The 20,727-nt window shown below is 42.2% G+C and overlaps 1 protein-coding gene and 1 pseudogene across 1 annotated transcript in view; one reads left to right on the plus strand and one right to left on the minus strand.

Annotated features, from left to right (window-relative positions):
• The window catches only part of SLC25A21 (solute carrier family 25 member 21), a 485,006-nt gene that overhangs the window by 167,193 nt on the left and 297,086 nt on the right, over positions 1 to 20,727 (minus strand). The gene's annotated exons all lie outside the window — the stretch shown is intronic.
• Positions 4,000 to 4,933, plus strand: LOC123825231 (annotated as a pseudogene).

Genomic DNA, 20,727 nt, shown 5'->3' on the forward strand with positions numbered 1-20,727 from the left:
GATATCACAACCTTTATTGCACAGATTAGAAAATCTGGCATCAGTTAAGTAATTGGTTAATTCACGCTGTTTGTAAATCATAGAGTTAGGACTCAAACCCAGGCCTGTCTGCCTCTAAAACTAAAATTCTTTCCATACTGTAGCTTACCAGCTACACAAAGCAGAAGATGAAAGAAAGTTTTCGCTGACAGTTTCTCCTAAGAAGGCTTGTGATCACAGAAAGCTACTTACACAGAACTCAGATTTGTCTATATTTTCTTTCAATCTCTCAAAAATAATGTTCACCAGAGTACCTTGTAACCACACTGGAAAATGAAGTGAGAGTTTATTGCTTTGTTATAACATAGGACTATCTTCATATTACCTGTACTCCCCAGGCATCTAATAGAGCCATAGCACAGGGCACAAAAGCCTCCTAAAACCTCTGAACAGATTTCAGTGCCATTCTGCCAAAAAGGAGAGCAGGGTTCAGCATCTATTTAGGAAGCAATATTTTGGTCTTGATTATGCTCCATGGGACTTTTGCATTCATGACTAGAAATGCAGACTTAATGCATAACACAGGGGTTACACAGAGGGCCCAAGGCAGGTGACAGAGAATCTTGTTTTCTCCACTGATTCTTTCCCAGTGGAAATGGTGAAGGTTGTGACATTCTACCATCCTCTTTAAACAAGAGATACAATTTAAGATACAATTTAAAAATACAGTGTTGAAAATTGCTTGGTATCTTTATTTAAAGGAAGATATTCTACTTATGAACAAGCTAACAGATGCCAGACTCATTAATCATTTATTAAATTTACTCTTTATTATGCACAAAATAAAGCATGTGAGATAACCTGGGAGCCATATGTGTCACATGGTGTGTTAGGGCCCAATCACACCTAATTTCAGTGGCTGAAGAAAGAGAGGCAAGCAATTAAGGCAGAGTTTGGTCAGCTTCTGTTCAACCAAGGACGGAAACCTGCACAGCTGGAGACAATTCTGAGCAAATTGATCAGAATTCCTTTACCTAAGCAGAGCCTAGCTAACAAGTTGATACCCATGAGTTCCTATAATCAAGCAGCAAGAATTTAAGAACCCAGAAAGGCAAGTCACCTTGGACTATTCCATAGCTCTAAACCGTGTCATATTAAGAAACAGGGACACCTGTTAGTAAGGGCTAAGGCAGACTATTTTTTTATGAATAATATAATTTTCTTGGTAACAAAATCCAGTGTCAGGAGAATTAATCAGTTGAATGTAGCTGATTATAAAAATAAACTGATAAACTAGACAAGAAATGGGGACTAGAAACAGTATGAAAATTATTACTCTTAATGGCATAATATTTGGGTATTCAAAATGTTGTGTCTCCTATTGAAAAAACAGAGACTTACATTTTCATGTGTGTCCTCCAAATGAGCAGCCAAGAGTCTCATATGAGCTGCTAATCCCCAGGACCCTATGAAGGGTTGCTTTATATACACTGATGTTTGCTTGCTCGCTTGCTTGCCAACATCATGACCAAATCCAAAAAACAAAGTCTTTTCCTGGGGCAGACCAGCTACTTTAAGGAGGTTTCTCTACGTCCTAAATAATGAACACGGTACTCTGGAAGGATACCAAACACATTAAACATTTGGAGGAGTTAGTGAAAACACTGTTACATATTTTTTAGTGATAAAATAGATCTACCTCCCCCCAAATTTAGGATTATTTTTGCAGTTGCAGACTTTAACTTAAAGCCAAAAAGAACTGGAAATGCACTCAATGCTATCCACAGGAGCATGCTATGTAGCTGTTCATCTATTGCATGGAGCAGGAAAGACCTACCAAGCAAAACCACCTACACAGAGAAAAACAACAAAAATGAAGATAAGGCCAAATCTGTTTCCACCCGTCAGCTAAAGTGACCCTGGTTAGTTAGCTTTAGCATGGAAACACTTGTCCTCAATTCTACATCTTTTCTTAACTATACCATTGCTATTTAGGGGGGGAAAAACAAAACTAACAATTAGACACACCTGCTTAAAGTGCCCTGTGCTCTGTTCACACTTCATGGTGTATCTTAAAGTGACAGCATATTAAAACGTCAATGCAATTCCTGTGCGTTATGTGGCTATAATGGCTGAAAAGTACAATTAGAGTTCCTAGCATTATGTAACTGAATTTGGCTCATTTAGAGTGCCCAAAAATCATATATTACATGAAATGTGTAATTTTCACAAGATATAAAACCAGAAAGATGGAAGTGTACTTTCTCATAAACTTCTAAATTCTTATTGGCTCTTTCATTTGTGTGTTAAAAACACAGTCATAATATTCTTTGGGAGTCTACCATCATGAGTTAGGCATAATACATAAAACTTTCGATAGAGAAAACTGCCACTCTGATATTTCCAAGACAAACACACAGCTAACCATACTCAGTATTAAATATATATATTTAAAAACCATACAGGAAACGCTCCTAAAATTTTACATGGAAACCAAATATACTGAATTTAAATATAATGAATATCATAAACATGAAACAGGATCAAATTGCTTCCATGCACCGAAAAAAGAAAACTGTAAATCTGTTACAACGTATATCCCTGCTAATAAAGTGCGACATTCTTATTGTGAAAATCGGGAGTGCTGCAAAGTACTTATACCAGAAGGCTGTCTCAGTAGCCAAAATAAAACAGAATATTACAAAGAACTTTGGCACTAAAACCGAGATAATGGTTCAAGAGGAAACAGTATGATTAAACCATTCATTTAAAAATGGTAATGCTAAGATATGAATCGCATATTCCAGATAAATGTTTTGTCAGCACTCTGTTTCCATTAAAATCTCCCAAGGACAATCCTAAGACTGCAAAACCTGAGAAGCTGTCTAGTGAATGTTGTATTCAAGTATGGCATTTCACAACAGACAGCGCTTCTCAACAGGACACTACTCCATTTTAATTTACCAGTGTCTTATACACCACCACTTAACCCTCTCCAAAGTACAGTGTGGATAGAACACACTGTTTGGATTTTTATATATGAGCATTCATTTCTAACTTCTAGAAATCATTTCCTAACTTGCTAAGCAGCACCAAGACTGGCCTGACTCCCTTAACTCCCTGCCCCCTACCCCCAGCCCAGGTCATCACCCCCAGTTCCTGTGCGGGGCCTGGCTGCTGTCTCACTCCTGAGAAGCCCCTGCTCCGCCCACTTGGACATGCAAATGCATGCTTACTCGACTAAATAATTGGTCATACAGGGAAACGTGTTTTGACGGCTGCAGTTTCAGCTTGGCTACTCCTGGTTCTGCTGGACCAGTGACAAATGCCACAGCTTTTTAATGGTCTGATCCCTGGGACTTTATCAGCCAACACCCTATTTTTCAGAGGTCTTAGGTGTCCTCTGAGACCCTCCAACAAACAGTGCTGCATTATACATCTCATGCTTTTGTTCCACTTGGATTAGAGAACACAGTCCATATATTGTCTATTTTTCCCACTTTTGTACTAAAGTAGGTAGAGTGGAAATCTTTTAAATTCTAGAAACCAGAAGTGTAAGTGTTCATTTCAACTCAGGTTTGATAATTGGTAGTTTGATGTGACTTTTGTTCATTGAAGGCAATATTTAAAGTTAAAGTGATCATTCCTTTAATTTACCCACTCCTTCAGTTAGCACTTATATAATGTCCATTTGGTACCGGAACATATAAATGTGATGGGACCTCATATTTTCACAGAGGGGACTACAAAAATCCAATAACATTATGGTGGAAACATACATGTTATATATATTACAGATACACATACACACAGTTTATTCAGTGCCAGAGGAAAGAATGATTAATTCAACCTGGAGATGTAGAAAAGGATTCATGGAAGTAGTCATATTTGAGCTGTGTCTTGAACAATGACAGAATTTCCCCCAGGAGAAGCTGCAGAACAGTAATCATTGCAAGTCAAATAGTATATATAATGCTTTACACAGAAAATTAAAGATGGGCCCACCGTCACCACCGCTGAATGAGCTCCACGCAGTTCAACAAGGGGCCCTCGTATGGGCTTTCGGCCGAGGGCAAGAACTGGCTCCTATCCAAATATGACCCCCAGAAGGGGTGGAACTCTGTAGCTGGACTGAGGGACTCACAGGCCCGTCTATTGGTTCTGACTTCCAGAAAGGTCTGAAGGACGGCATTATCCTGTGCACATTCATGAATAAGCTGCAGCTCCGCTGGGTCCCTAGGATGAACTGCTCCGTGCAAAACTAGCACCAGCTAGAAAAACTTCCCAACTTCACCAAGTCCACGGTCAGCTGCAGCATGAACTCCACAGACCTGTTTGAGGCCAGTGACCAGTTTGACAGTGGAAACATGACACAGGTACAGCTGTTCCTTCTGGCTCTGGCAGGAAAGGCCGAAACAAAGAGGCTGCTGAGTGGTGTGGACGTCGGCCTCAGGTACTCGGGAAAGCAGGAGAGGAACTTTGATGACGCTACCATGAAAGTGGGCGGGTGCATCACTGGGCTCCAGATCTGCACCAACAAGTGTGCCAGCCAATCAGGCATGACAGCATATGGCATGAGAAGACATCTGTACCACCCCAAGAACCACATCCTGCCACCCATGGACCACTCAACAACCATCAGCCTCCAAATGGGCACCAACAAGTTTGCCAGCCAGGTGGGCATCGCAGCTCCCGGGATCTAGTGGCACATCTATGACACCAAGTTGGGGACTGACAAGTATGACAACTCCTCCATGTCTCTGCAGATGGGCTACACGCAGGGCACCAACCAGAGTGGCCAGGTTTTTTGCTTGAGCCGGCAGATATATGGCCCCAAGTACTGCCCACCAGGCCCAGTGACCAAGGGGGCTCTGGAGTCAGCAGGCGACTACCCAAGCCCAGGGAAAGCCCTGGAGTATCTTCCCACTACTACCAAGAGGAGACAGGCTACTGAGTCCCCCTTTGTGAGATATCTCCCTATATCATTACCCCATCTGGGATTTCAGGTTTTTCTGTGTCTTCACCTTGTTTTTCTATGTGTTCAAGTGCTTCCAGCTGAGGCCAGATCCAGCTGCTTATGGGGTCAGGGGGTCCCTGCCAGAGCACATCCAGGTAGCAAATTTCCCAGCAGGCTTTGGGCCAAGCTGTGGGTGAAGAAGAAGCCTGTACAGGGAGGGAAACTGGCCCCAATGGCTTCTGGTTGCTTCTGCCCCTCTTCCCTTTTCTCTGCTGATCAGTTTGTGGTTTCTGGCCCACAAAAGTTTCAGGCACTTTTAACAAAAGTCATGTTTTGTGGGGGGGATGGGATGGGGATGGTGGAGGGTAGGAGTGCTGAGAAGGAAGTCCCCTGGGAGAGAGCCAGGCCACAGCCCCCAGATATTTTAGGTATCATGAGGGACTGGATTTCCCCAGGACCCTCTCAGGGGCCCAGTGAGCAAACCGAGGCACAGACAGAACAGTGGAGTTCTAAATGGTTGAGGCAAAGCTAACCACCTCCCACTCCCCTTTCCATACTAGTCCCTTCTTCCCCATGAAGTACTATGCAGGGACTACCACCAGGAGGCCCTCTCTGGGACCAAACCCAGCCAGGAGCTCTGGGGAGAAGAGATAATACGAAATAATAACTGTGAACTTTTAAAAAAGGTCTTTATTGCAAGGAAGGAAGGAAGGAAGCAAGCGAGTGGGGGAGGGAGGGAGGGAAGGAAAGAAGAGAGAGAGAGAGGAAAGAAAAAAAGAAAGAAAGAAAGAAAAAAGAAAGAAAGAGAAAGAGAGAAAGAAAGAAAGAAAGAGAAAGAGAGAGAGGGAGGGAGGGAGGAAGGGAGGAAGAAAGAAACTTAAAGATGGAAGGAAGAAGGCTTAAAACAATATAGCTGCCTCATCTGTACCTACTTCAACATGGTAGATTAAGTAGCAGCCCAGAAAGCCCTAATGTGTAGAGTCAGATTGCCTAGGTTTGCATTCTGGCTGTCTTCTTTACTTTATTTCTTGACTCTTAAGTTCCAGGTTTCTCACCTGTAAAGTGCGGATAATAATAGTGCTTCCTCCATGCGCTTGTTGGAAGGATTAAAAGAGGCAACTTAGTAAATAACTATACATAGCACATAGCAAATGCTCAATGAGGTCATTGCTAATGGGTTTTATTACTATTTTCATCATTATGTGTAGTTACAGGTTGGGTTTGGAAAACAACAAATGACAATCTAATGCAGATACAATATATATGCACCACAGTCGGTTCTGAAAAACCTAGGTTTGGGTCCTCCTCAAAAGGCCTCATGTCACAACAAGGAGTCTGGGCTTGATCTCATCAACAAAGGAGGACCCTGGAGGATCAACACTACTTCAGCGAAGCACCTGTTAAGAAACCTACCGTGTACAGAAACCTGCAGTACAGGGGAGAGATTCTGTTTTTTATAATTTTATGGGTGTGAGGCATGGGAGGCATTCGGCCCCCCTTGGAAACCGCCGAGGGAGAGTGGTGACAGCAGTTTGCCTGATGTGCAGGCAATAAGGGGCTATGTTGTCTGTATAGAATTTTTTAAAAATAATAAACTACAGCTTGCTTTTTAATGTTATCACCATTTCCTGGCAATTGTAAAAAAACGTCAGTGGTAAAATGTTCTTCTCTGCTGAGCCAGGCACCCCTTCAGGATTCCATGGCTGGGGAGTGTGTTCTGTGAAATCAAGGAGGCTTAACGAGCACCCAGAAGCCCGGTACCCATGAGTAATTTCTGATGCTGGGGCATGGGTTAATTCAGGGGCAGGAAATGGACCTAAGGGTCAAGCACCCAAATAGAAAGTTTCAGTGGAGCCAAGTATTTGGGAAAAGTTAGGGACAGGTCAAAGGAGGAGACACCATCAAGAGAAACTTGGGAAAAAGAGGCTCAATGACACTGGATGATGGGCAGTGAAGAGGAAGATACAGACATATGGAAACTTCAAATAAAGCAGCTTCCTCCTCACCACTAGTCAATCTAGAAAGGGACAGCCCAGTCCTTTCTGGAACACCAGCATCAACATCACCTTGTGAGAAATGCAAATCATCGGCCCCACCCAGAATGGCTGAACCAGTGATCCTGGGGTGAGGCCCAACCCCCTGCTTTAACCAGCCCTCTAGGGGACTGGGACACACACTGAAGTCTGAGAATCAGGGCTCTCCCCATCTGCAGAGCAGCTTCCTAAGGACAATTCCATGTCTCCCAGGTCATAATATCACATTCTGATGCCTAACTGGTATTTGTGACATTAGTTACATATCAGTATTTAAGCCTATTATATTGTTGCTCAATTATAGTTGTCCCAGTTTTCCCCCTGTTGCTCTCCCCTGCCCCACACATGCATCCCTGACCCCCTCAGTCAGTCCCCACCCTGTTGTCCATTACCATGGATCCTCTATACATGTGCCTTGGCTAGCCCCTTGCCCTTCTTTCCCTTTTATCCCTCTCCTCCATCCTCTCTGGTCACTGTCAGTTCTTTGTTTAACCCAGTGGTTCTTAATGGGAGAGGAGGGGGCATATGGAGGGCAACTTTGTCCCCAGGGGCTATTTGGCAATGTCTGGAGACATTTGGTTGTCCCACTGGGAGGAAGGTACTGCCGGCATCTAGTGAGTAGACCATGGGTGCTGCTAAAACATTCTGCAAAGCCCAGGACAGACCACGACAAAGAATTAACCAGCCTGAAGTGTCAACAGAGCCGAGGCTGAGAAACCGTGGTTAACCTGACAAAGAAAGAGGCTTCTTTAGGATCCCTATTAAACTTAATGTTGGGGGAAGGAAAAAGCAAGGTGGGGAAGGAGACATCCAATCTGATGTCTTTAAACACAAATCTGCACTTGTGTGGGGAGGAATGTTTACTGATTTGACTGACTGTTTATTGTTGGTCCGTAAAGGAAGTAGGAGCTTTATGACCCTAACCTGGAACTGCTGGCTTTGTTTGCTCTCTTTCTCTTGAGCTTGTCCTTCTGTATATTGTTTCTACCCTGACTTCATTCTTTGATTCCAAAGCAGTCAGGCTGGTCATGATCTGATCTCAGCTAAGTCTTCAGTCCTGGCTGCTCACACATGGCTTGTAAGAAGGGGGGATTTTGGAGTCTACTAGTTCTAGTGGTGGGCACTGGGGGGGACAACCTCACTGAGATGCTGAAGCCAAGATACCCTCCCTCCTTAATTTGGAGAAGCCTGTGGAAAGGGTGCCACTGGCACCAGTTTGCAGAAGTCTGCAGCTAATTAGGGCTGTGCCAGACACGAGGTGGGGAGTACCCAGTATGCAGAAGCCCTGAGATACCCACACCCTGGCACATCGCTGGTACAGCAGCAGCGGGCGATAGGGCATGTACTGAGTGAATTCAGCTGGAATCTGACTGAGGCAGGAACTGCGCTCAGTTGTGGGGACAGGAAGGAGGCAGATTTACGGAGACTGGAAACTGGGTGCTGGAAACATGTCCCAAACAGAAAATGTGGAGTCAGATGTAAAGAACAAGTGAGAGGCACAACTATTTGGCTTGTGTTCTTTGTATGCAATTTGGGAGAGGCTTGTCTGCTGTGCCGTCCAAGGAAGCTTGCTGCTGGTACAAAAGCCATTTCGTTCCTGGGAACAACTTTTGGTGTGTTTTTTTTTTTTCCTTTTCACAATGATTTTTACAGGCCTCACATTTACCACTGTTTGATGACTCTATAATGCACTCCAGTAGCCAACTGAAATACGGTTCTATTTTAGTTTTAAAGGAAATTCTTTGTATTTAAAGTCTAAAGTGTGCTTTATCTTCTGCTTTGGAACCTGGATTCCAGATTTCTCATCATCAACTGCCAGGGAGGTGGGCAATCGAAGGGTGCTCTGGAGGACAGGGCCAGCACGGGAAGCTTGCTTCCTAACAGACACAGAGAGCAAGTGAGTGAGAGGCCCTCCAGTGGAAACACCTTTCAGGCAGCTCCGCGGGAGTCTCTATTTAAACAGGTGACCTTGCGGAAAGAGGCTCCAGATCCCATTACCGACTGCCCAGCTAGGGGCAGATTTGTTTTTACGAGCTCTCAAGGCACACACTGGGGCCAGGCGCAAATACAGAGAAAACATGCAGAGACGTCGCTCCTTTTGCACGTAGTATAAGGAAAAGAAAATTTTGCTGAGGCTTTTTGAGAATGACTATCTATCAGTAAATGGCCAGTGACCAAAGCGGTCTTCATTCATTTAAAGTTTTAAATGATCTAGGGGGACTCGAAAGGAGGGTCAGATATTTCAGCCCTCCTGCTTCCTTCAGGGAATGGCAGGAAGAGGAAAACAGCTGCTTGTATATGAAGCAGTTTAAGGGTCAAATATTGCTCTGCCCAGCGGCGCTGACATCACTTAACTCCCCCCAGGAGAGGGGCACTGGCGTCACTTGCTGGGTGGAGGCCACAGGCCTCGGAATGGCTCGGTTGCAGCTCCCATTTTGTTTCTCTCCAGCTCCTACAGGTTAACGATTGCAAGTGAACGTTGCAATCAAGATGAAAACTTTGTTTTTATTGGCCTTTACAGGGAAACATTTTTTTTCACAGTTTATGAAAACACCATGTAGCCAGTACGTTAAAATGTGAATTTCAAACTTTGCATAGTCATTAGATTAATCGTTAGTCATTCGTGGTTGACAAGGAAGGTTATAATTTGACACCTGGCAAAAATCAGGCAGATTTCAGAGAATTGAGAGTTGGGAAATGAGATGGAAAAAACACCCTCTTTTCCACTAGGAGGTCCCATGAAGTAATGTTTGCAAACCACTTCTCTCTCCATAGAAGTCAACTGCCTGTGATCCAGGGCTCTGATGTCTCTCCATCTCTGACTGCCGGACCTCCTCCCGCCCCCTCCCGGAGCCTCGAAAGCACTGGCCAAAGAATCGGCTCAGAAGGTTCCCAGAAGTGAACCTCTGGGAGTTAAGAGAAAGAGATAAATAACTTCTCAACCTGATGTTTAAGTAACAAGAGGCCACCAGAAAGTTTCAGCGTCAATTCTGGAAATGTTTTCTGAAACATCATAGAGTCATGGGAGAAAAATATTTCAGAATGACAGAATTCTTAGTTCCCAACCTCTCCATACTGTCCATGACCATGTTCTTTTGTGTAATGTGATCAAAATATTGAACCCTCAGTTTGTATTTTCTGACCCCTGACCTCTCACAGGTGTTCTGGCTCATTTCCTGAGAGTTATGTTTGATTTGGGAATGCTTCTCTCTTTTCTCCCATCCCCTCATTACAGTTGGAAACCTGGAACACCCGCGTTCAAGGCCCTGGCTGTGCTAGACCCGCCCTCTGCTGCCCAGAAACACTCTGAAATGTTCTCTCTGAACTTGGCGAGCATCTGGGCAGGGACAGTCTTCTCACACTCTGGGAAATCAACATGTAAAACAATAGTTCTTTTCCAATTCTTCAACCGGAGGATAAATTTTAGGGTCATTTCTTTTTTCCTTTTAAGCCTCACACTTTCCCCATTTTAGTACTAAAAGAATCAAATAAATAATTTACGTAAGTTTTCAGTATGTAACAAGGAAATAGAGATGCTAATTTGAAATTCTTTAGGACCAAGCATCAGCATAAGATAAAAATTATTCCAAGATTGTTGGTTCAGAAGCAGCAATTAACACTTTCTTTTTTTAAATATATTTTATTGATTATGCTATTACAGTTGCCCCATTTCCCCCCTTCACTCCCCTCCACCCTGCACACCCTCTCCCACTCACTAACCCCCCTTTAGTTCATGTCCATGTGTCATACTTATAAGTTCTTCAGCTTCTACATTTCTCATGCTGTCCCTACCCTCCCCCTGTCTATTTCCTACCTACAATGTATGCTACTTATTCTCTGTACCTTTTCCCCCTCTCTCCTTCTCCCACTCCCCTGTTGCTAACCCTCCATGTGATCTCCATTTCTGTGGTTCTGTTCCTGTTCTAGTTGTTTGCTTAGTTTCTTTTGGTTTTGCTTTAGGTGTGGTTGTTAATAATTGTGAGTTTGCTGTCTTTTTACTATACATGTTTTTTTTTTTAATCTTCTTTTCTTAGGTAAGTCCCTTTAACATTCCCTATAATAAGGGCTTGGTGACGATAAACTCCTTTCACTTGACCTTATCTGAGAAGCACTTTATCTGCCTTTCCATTCTAAATGAAAGCTTTGCTGGATAGAGTAGTCTGGGATATAGGTCCTTGTCTTTCATGACTTGGAATACTTCTTTCCAGGCCCTTCTTGCCAGAAAGGTCTCTTTTGAGAAATTAGCTGACAGTCTGATGATGGGAACTCCTTTGTAGGTGACTGTCCCCTTATCTCTTGCTGCTTCTAGAATTCTCTCCTTCATTTTTACCTTGGCTAATGTAATTATGATGTGCCTTGGTGTGTTTCTTCTTGGGTCCAACTTCTTTGGGACTCTCTGAGCTTCCTGGATTTCCTGGAAGTCTATTTCCTTTGCCAGAATGGGGAAGTTCTCCTTTATTATTTGTTCAAATATGTGTTCAATCTGTTGCTCTACCTCTTCCCCTTCTGGTACCCCTATAATTCAGATGTTGGAATGTTTAAAGATGTCCTGGAGGTTCCTAAGCTTCTCCTCATTTTTTTTTTGAATTCTTATTTCTCCATTCTTTCCTGTTTGGTTGTTTATTCTTCCTTCTGGTCCCCCCTACTATTTTGGGTCCCAGTTTCCTTCTCATCACTATTGGTTCCTGTGCATTTTCCTTCATTTCTTTTATGGTAACCTGCATTTGTTCATCTAATTTGTGATCAAAATCAACCTGTGTTGATTTTGTGAGCTCACAGTTGTGAAGCTCACAATTCTGTGAGCTTCCTGATCACCAGTGTTTTGGACTGTGCATATGATAGGTTAGCTATCTCTTGGTCACTCAAAAGGATGAGTTTGGGGGCACTGATTTGTTTTTCTGTTTGAGTCATCTCCCTCTCTCTCTCTCTCTCTTTTTTTTTTTTTTGGTCTGGTCGCTCCTGTTACAGTGGGGGGAGGAGCCTTAGGTGTTTACCAGGGCTGAGCACTCTAGTCGCTAGATTGTGACATTGTATGTGAGGGCGGGGTCGAGAGGGAACAATGGTAGTAGCTCCGTTCTCCGTGGGACCTCAGTCCCTTCCCTGGGATCCTTGGTTGCGCGCTCTGCCCTGCTACACAATCGCCACCTCACTGGGTCTGCCAGCTACTGCTTGCGTACTCAGGGTCCACCTGCTGTGATCTCATGCGCCCCAGATGCCCTACGTGCCCCCAGATGCCTTATGCACCCAATTCTCCATTCTCCTTGCTGCAACCCGCACCCAGTTGCTTGTCTCCGCCCCTCCTACCAGTCTGGATAAGTGAGTGTATTTCAACTTCTTGGCTGTCCAACTTCCATTTAGATAAATTTTCTGTCAGTTATGGGCATTATTTTGCCTCTAAATTGTTGTTGTTCCAATCTTGGTTGTGCGTGGAGGTACGGTGTGTCCATCTATGCCCCCATCTTGCCGGAAGTCCACATTTTCTTAATATATCTTTCCTGCTCCCTTCCCTCCCCCTCAGGTTCTAGGGGAAGAGTCTCAAAAATATTACTTTTGGAAGTTATGCATTTTTTTTTGTTTTGAAATAAAGCTGGAGCCCTGCATGACACTACAAATTTTAGTTGTCTCTGAAAGAGAAAAAGTTTAAGATACCTAACAAATACTGATTTTAAAAAAAAGATCTTTCTACACCTTTTAATTCAATGAGTTAGGCCAATTACTAAACTAGGAAAAAGAACAATCTTGAGGAATGCAATAGACTCTGCCTACTGCAACTGTCATTATTCATTAAAAAAATCAAAACAAAACAACAAGGCTCACGCACTGTGTTGGTAAAAATAATGTACTGTGTACACTAAAAACACTTCCCTAAGGAGCATCCAGGATGGCCTCATGAGGCCCATCTGTCACTACCGTCTTGCCTACCCAGCCTCATATCACCCAGAGAAAGAGTGGTCCCCTTCCTAGTCTAGTGGGTGGGGTGGTCATCCATGTATTAGACCGAAGAAAGAGGACTGAACCTTGGCAGAGGAGAACAGACAGAACTGAGAGAGACTCAATCATCCGAGGTCCAGATGATAATTTCTCCATGTGCCAACACTCTTCTAGACACTGTATACATACAGCATAAATAAAAAGAAAGAAGTGGAGGTGGGTGGTTAATGAGCACACATACAAATCAACTTGACAAGATCAGAAGACTAGAGCAAAGATAAATAGGGTAAAGAGAAAGAGGAACACAGAAGGCCACTTTAGGTGAGACGGCCAGGGGAGCCTCTCACAGGACATGACAACTGAGCAGAGGTATGAAGGCTGAGAAGGAGCCAGTTGTTCCAGGAAAAAGGGATACCAAGCACAGGGGAGAGCTTGGCATGCTCAAGGAATAGAGAAATCCCACTGCTAGATATGTATGAAGACCACATTATTTTTAAGCAATGAAAACATGGCTTTAGAAACATAGAATATCAAACTGGAAGCTGCTGCTGAGATCATGTGGAGGTATACCCTGAATTTCCAGGAGAGAAGTCAAGTCCCAGAGCAGTTCTGTTGACTCACACAGCTGGGGCCAGCAGTGTTAAACGGAACTCTGGTCTCCACTCATCATCTTTCTGCAAGACCCATTGCCTCCCTGTGCTGATGCATGTTAATCACATTCTCCTCAGACACTGAAAAGAAAGCCTGGGCACAAAGGGATCATGTCTGCTAACCTGTCCCACGGAAGTGAAAACGGTCAGCATTCTAGCCAGCTCCCACTTTAAAACATCTAAAAAAAAAAAACTCAACAGTTTTTCCTTGTGTGTACTTGCTATGTTTAAGAATTTAAAAGGACACAAATACAGAGATAAATTCTAAAGCCTTGAGTATTTAGCAGCACTGAATTACATCTGATAATGAGACATCTACCATGATATGTTGCTTTTTTACTAAAAGAGAAATGCATATCTTAGATAAATTTTCATTACCAAAAACTGAGGATATTCAGTTCGATTTTGGATTGTTTTTGCTATAAAAGGAAAGTATGTAACCTATTAGGTACTCAGAAAAGTTTCACTGGAGAAAATATTATTCAATAACCCCCAAATGGGAAAATTTTCTTCTGTAGGAACTTGGCCCAGAGTATGTGGAATTGCATCTAGAGAATATACAGCTCTATTTATCATCTTGCAAACTTCTTCATTATGTCAAAACTAAATCTCAGCTGCGCCCTGACTGCAAAGCAAAAACAATAAGGCTATTTTAGCCATTTCAACAAGAATATTTTGAGAATTAATCGATTTTCCAGGAATGTTAAACAGTTTTATCAATTTTTGGTCAAGGTTCACAGTTAATGACATTACATTATCAGCCTTAAATTTGTTTGTCTAAAGAAATTTATGATTCTTATTTTTGCTTCACAAAGAGGAAAAACAATCATGTAGACTATCTGTGATAACCAAAGTTTAAGCTGTGCTACGGCCCCAACAATTTAGATTTCATTAGGCTTGATTCCCACTCCAGCTCAGCTCAGAGGCAGCTTTCCCGTGGGCACCATCTGAGCTTCTAGGTTCAGCTCACAGTCAGAGCTTTTTCTTCTCAAACAGCTTCTTTCTCAGCACTTACAAGTTTTCTCACGTTTAGAGTCCAGCTAAGTAAGTATCCTAAAGTGTTTCCTCCACAATACATGACGTTTTAAAGGCATATTCCAGTCCTTTTAAAACAAACACCTGTTTTTTGTTTTTGTTTTTAAATAGACATGGCTGAGGAGAAAACACCCTGGATAAGACTATTTTATTTTCACTGGTAGCAGAATGCTTAGAGCTTAACTAGAAATCATTTATAATAAAATAAGTACTATAGCTCCGCAAAAAGCAAACATTTTACATTTCATTTTGCCTCTTGAATTTAGAGCTAGAGTTTATCTCAGCCTTTGAATAGCCATGGAAAATAGACAGGTATTAGTTCCAAATCCACCCCCAAAGCTGTACTTTAAAATAGGTTATGTGAGAGAAGTTCATGATTGCATAAAACACATTGAGAAAAGTAACCCATTTGTTTTTAACCCAAATGATCCCAAATCGGTTAATTTTATTACTTTATTTTATAGTCATATTAAGTTCTAATAACCCAAAATTGGAATCTAAGCCATAGCTAAGGCAAAAAATATCTCACTGTAGGGGAACCTGTGATGAGCACTGGCTCAATAAGTAGATGAATGAAGCTGCTGAAAACTTAAAAGCACTTGGGATAAACCCCCAAATGGCCCTGGGGGTGGGGGTGGGTGCAGGGGAAGAACAGGAGATAATCAGTCCTCATACTGCTGTTCACTTTAGAACTTACTTTCCCTTGACAAAGGTGAGAAATATATTTAAGAATTATTTACCTCTCAACTTAAAAAAAGAAAAGATATTTGGAGAAGGCCATTGACAGGCATGAAGAATGCATAGGTTAAGGTAATGCTGTATTTCAACTATATTAAAAAATAAAAAGAACACATAGGCACTTTTCCTTCTCGTGCTCTTGGGCTATGACTGCCAGTGCAGTGAAGCAGAAGGAAGACAGAAGTATCCAAACAGAACACACCGTACGCTATTAGCTAAGGGGGAATCTTCTCAGATTATTTAATTAATTAAGGAATAATAGCTACTGTCCTTTAAACAAATACTGAATCTTTACTTAGAAAATTTAGACAGAAATACAATTTAAGGAAAGATTAAACACTTTACAAAGGTTCCACTATGTGAGTCATAAAAAGAGCATGCTCCTCTAGGGAGAGATTTCTAAAAGAATTCCATATACAAAAAAAGAGAGGAAGGAAGGAAGGAAGGAAGAAAGAGAGAAAGAAAGAAAAACTAGAAACAATAGTTCAAGCTTGTAAAGTGAGTTACAGTTGATTTAACATAATAGAACTTTGTTATTTTATGTGGGAGGAACTGACTGGAGTTTTTTAAAGAAAGGATTATCTCCTTATTCATAAATCTGAAAAATAATTTTCACCTATGGCGGCAAGATTATTCTGCCTAAGATCTTTGGGACCAGTCATCCCCCACCACCTCAGAGCAACAGGTCCTTATTTCAGTCTGTCCCCTCCTCATTATTACTAGGCCACCAGAAAAATGATTCAAACTGTTCAGTAGCAGCAAAGGCCAACACGTGTGGAGCACTCACTATGAATAAGGAAACAATTGCAACCTGGCCCTGTGTTGAGTGGGAAGGACGACCAATTACGAGAGAGCAACAAGACTTTCAAGCGTGGGTCCTTCTGAGTTTTCCACAGTTCTGATACAACCCTTGCAATCCCAAAGAGAGGCAGAGCACTGTCCAAATACAGATCCCAGAAGAAATATTAATGAAATATTTTCATGGGTCATGGCCATTACACCCAAACCCTCTGCCTTGCTCCAGAAAGTGACACCTACCCAGAATGCAGACGTGCAGCATTCTGAACGGTGCACAAAAAGGATCATTTTCTCTGGTTTTAGGGTCATGCTGAGGTTATATTAGTCTTTTGAATGAAATCACTATACAAATGTGGGACCTTTTAAAGTTTGCCATGAACTCATTAGCCATAATGAATTTAATTTGTAGTAAGGCACTTAGGTGGTAGCAAATGTCATTTTAAAGCACATATTTATTCACTTAACACATATTCAGTGCAGCCCTACAATGTGCCAACCAGAATGTAGTTGTCACCTCGATCTCTTCCAAATTTCTTATCCATTTTGTGCCCCACTTTTATTTGATCACGTTCATAAATAAAATCCTTACTGATGACTGCATGGAAAAGAATGACATAATCAATGCAGAGTTGCAGTGTGCCCCCCACCCCGTGCTCCTTGCTTTGACTCAGTAACTGAAAAAAGACATTTCAATTATGAAATAAATCCCAAAGAAACCCTAAAAGAGTCATATAACTTCAAAAGCGAAATTGAACTTACACTCACACGTATTTGGGGATCCTGTAACCATTTCATACCATTATATGTGGCCATTGATTGAATTAGCTACATGACAGAGTCCCAATGAAGATATGGTTTATAGGACTGTGGTTCTACTCCTTGCTTATTTTACTTCAGACACATTCTCTGCATGATTAGAAACAAGCCACGACAGTGGTTGAGCCCTGAATTTCTATGCACAGTGCGAAATCAGGCGTAACCATGGTCTAACCCTGAATGTGATCTCAGTGTTCTATAACATGGACAAATCATGAACATACAGAAATAACCCTCTCAGCTGGCCCATTAAATATTTTTTTAATCTTATAGACTCTACTGCCTTTGCTCTAAACTCCATTCTAACTTTTTCCCACCACTTTCTCCCCATTTTAAAAGATTCCTTTCCTTTTTAAAAAGAGGTTGTTTGGAGGAAAAGCATTCTTCATTCCTTTGTTTTCATCCTGCTGTTCTGTTGGCCCCAATGGTTGTTCAACGCCCCTGTCCAACCTCTAAATTAAGTGTTCATTTTCAAGTTCACGGCTTTCCTCCTCCCCACCCCCACCCCCCCGCCCCCGCGGTGAAGGGAAGTTGTAGATGTTCCCAAGTCCTTGGCTCTTCACTCTCTGCTGAGCTGCCCACAAAGCAGCCTTTCACCATAGCCCATCCTCAGATTTCTCTTTTTATTAAAGTTTGTGGTGGGCTTATGCCTCTAAATCATTTTTACCCATCAGAGCCATTTACCTTCTCTCCATAGCAACTAATACTAACTCTTCTCCAATCTTCTGGCACTGATTTTTGCCCCTGTAACTCTGCTCAGTAGGACAAAATGTGTTTTTTCTGGCTGTAAGTAATATATTCCCATATCATTCTCACAAACCACAGAACGAACTCTGCAAGGAAACTTCCGTTCTTCTACCTCCATTCACTGCTAACAAAGTAGTTTACATAAATGAAACCAATGAGAACCACAGGTTAATGAGATGTTCAACACACACACACAGATTCTTTTTATCAAGAGTTTTTACTGAACTGTCTATAGGGTATTTAGCACTGATTTCCAAAGGCTGACCCAGTGACCAGTCTGAGCTCACTGCTTAAGCTTCACCCAGGAGGACGTGGAACATAAACATTGGTAGGCCCCACCCTTAGAGTTTCAGATTCGGCAGGGCTTGGGGGCTGCAGATAGAGAGTGTAAATCAGTCTCAACTGCTTGAGTAAAAGCCCCACAAGCACATATATAACAACACATGGATGCCAAGTTTTTAACCCATGTGAGCCTCCAGAATTCACACAGTGATTAATATGTTTTGAGAGATGTATGATAAGACTTCTCAGCACAAGTTAGGTCTTGATGGGAGGAAGGATGAAAGCCAAGGTATGTGTTGGCCTATCCACTCACCAACAGCCGATGCCTATGTGTCTGTGAGAAGATGCGAAATGCCTCCCCCTTTCTCACCTTCTCCAACACCCACAAGAACACATGCCTTGCAGCTCTTTAACAGCACATGCTTTTAAAGGATCAGTCCTTACAGGATCAGTAATTAATTCAGTTTGCACCTGATTTATGCCCCTTTCAAAAATGAAATAAACCAAAATGATGAAAATGAGCAGGCAGGGGTGAAACAGAATGAATACCTCAGTAATTCTCTCTTCCTGAAGCACAATGAACCATTTCCCTTCCTGGAAACAAAAGTGTGAAAAGGATGTAAGCTAAAACCCCTTGCACTGTGACTTCAATAAATCTTTGAGGTTTTGAATGCCACTCTCCACACGCAGGTACAACCCTTCAAATGCATATGCAGTAAAATTCCGTCTCACCTCAGCCCCTGCTTATTTACAATTGTCAACCCCATTCCAAGAGTATTCTTCTTATAAGGAAACCTCTGGACCACTTCTCCTTCCTCTAAAGAATTCCTTTCCCATTGCGCTCCAGGCATGTGGCCATTGAATTTGAAATGTGACTGACCAGTCAGTACTGAGATGTGCTTTGGGTGTAAAATATGCACCAGATTTGAAGGATTGGTATAAAAAAGGAAAGAAAATGTCTCATTAACAATTTTTATATTGGTTAACATGTTGCTATGACAATGTTTTGGGTATATGAAGTTAAGTTAAAATTAATTTTACCTGTTTCTTCCTACTTTTAAAAATGTGGCCCTTAGAAAATTAAAATGACATATGTCATGCATTTTATTTCCATTAGCCAGTGTGGTCCTAGATGAAGTCCATCTTAAAGCTTGTCACAGCTCCCTCAGCACCTTCAATCCCTCCTGCCGGATCAGTGCACCTACTTCTCATCTGGCACAGTGGAAACCTCCCACCTCACTCTTTCCCAGATCAGTCACTGAAACTCTACCACAGTTTCGGATGCTTGTGCCCACCATCCCATCAATTAATTTCTCCTTTTCTATTTCAATAGATTCTTACTTCTCACATTTTTCATGAAATCTTACATTTTTAAAAATGAAGACAACAGAGGTGCATATTGCTCACTTTCTAGACATTCTAGTTTGGCCACAGAATTCATAGGGCTATTATTTCTGATTGTTACCAAATACTCATTTATTCAACAGCATTCATTGGGCACCTCCAGGAGGCCAGGCACTGTGCTAGTCATGGGGGTTAACTAATAATGTCAGCACACAGCCCTGAAATGAAGCGTGGAAAGATGCCAACAGGAACATAGACTAAACCAATGCTCTCCGGCCCTCAGACCCAGAGGACGCTCTACTTGCAAACACCCCTCTCAGGAAGGATTTAAATGCTGTGCTCACATAACACAAATCTTCCGGCTCAGAAACTTGAAACCACCTGACTCCATAGTAAGCATTTCCCCTCTCCCACACTTGGTATTCTCCCTCGTGTTTCCCTCCATTTGTCTTTGTAGTCCCCCTTTCTTTTCCTTTGCTGAAACTGTATTAAACATGATATATTTAGTTCTCACAATAATGCAGATACCATTATTGTTCTCATTTAAAGATGAGGAAACTAAGGCACAGAGAAGTAACTTACTAGAGGTTATACAGGTAATTGATAAAGAAGCAAGATCTTAACCCAGGTAGCCTAACTTTAGAGTTTTCTGGTTGGGTGGATTCTTTCTAGACTTCTTAACTGTTAGATTATCCTTAGAGAGAGTACAAAGAAATGCCAAGGACCATGTAAGCTTGAAGCTGTTGGGGCCACTGGGTGCCAAGTGAGAGAAGCCATCCTAAAATGAACCCTATAGACAAAAAGGGAAGCTAAAAGGAGAGGGAGAGAAAGGAAGAGCATGAGAGTGATAGCGACTGAGGGAATGAGAGATCATATGAGACACATGAGATATCACTGACTCTTTTATTTAAATTCCTGGAGAATACAAAGCCAGAAACTACCTTTGGTCTTCCTAGCTATACAAGTAAAGAGGGTCTTTTGTCATTTGTAGCTATAGGTTCTTAACCAGATGGTTGTAGACCCTGAGAAAGAAGATACCTACTAAAAAGAGCTCCTGGTGGCTAACTGAGCTCAAATTAGAAAGATCCTAGCAGCCATTTCTACACAGGGGCCTCTCATACAAATTACACTTCAGGGAGAAGCCTGCACTGAACAATCTGCCCCTGCACTGAACTGCCTGCCTATACTGAGTTTCTGCCATCTGAGCCAGCTCTTATAGAGGAGCTCCTAGACTCCTATTTCAACCAATAGGACTCAGGCTTTCCCCATCCATTTGGAGCTGTGCAGCTATATCCCCATCAACATCTTCAGTGACCAATCAGAGCAGCTCCAATCTGACCAATCAGGACAATGTCTTTTAGACCAATCAAACTGTGAGTATTTGGAGTCCTCATTTGCATGAGAACAGACCATCAGG

Source organism: Phyllostomus hastatus, unplaced genomic scaffold (assembly GCF_019186645.2).
Source record: "Phyllostomus hastatus isolate PE091 unplaced genomic scaffold, TTU_PhHast_1.1 phas_contig_62, whole genome shotgun sequence".
Classification (NCBI taxonomy): Eukaryota; Metazoa; Chordata; class Mammalia; order Chiroptera; family Phyllostomidae; genus Phyllostomus; species Phyllostomus hastatus.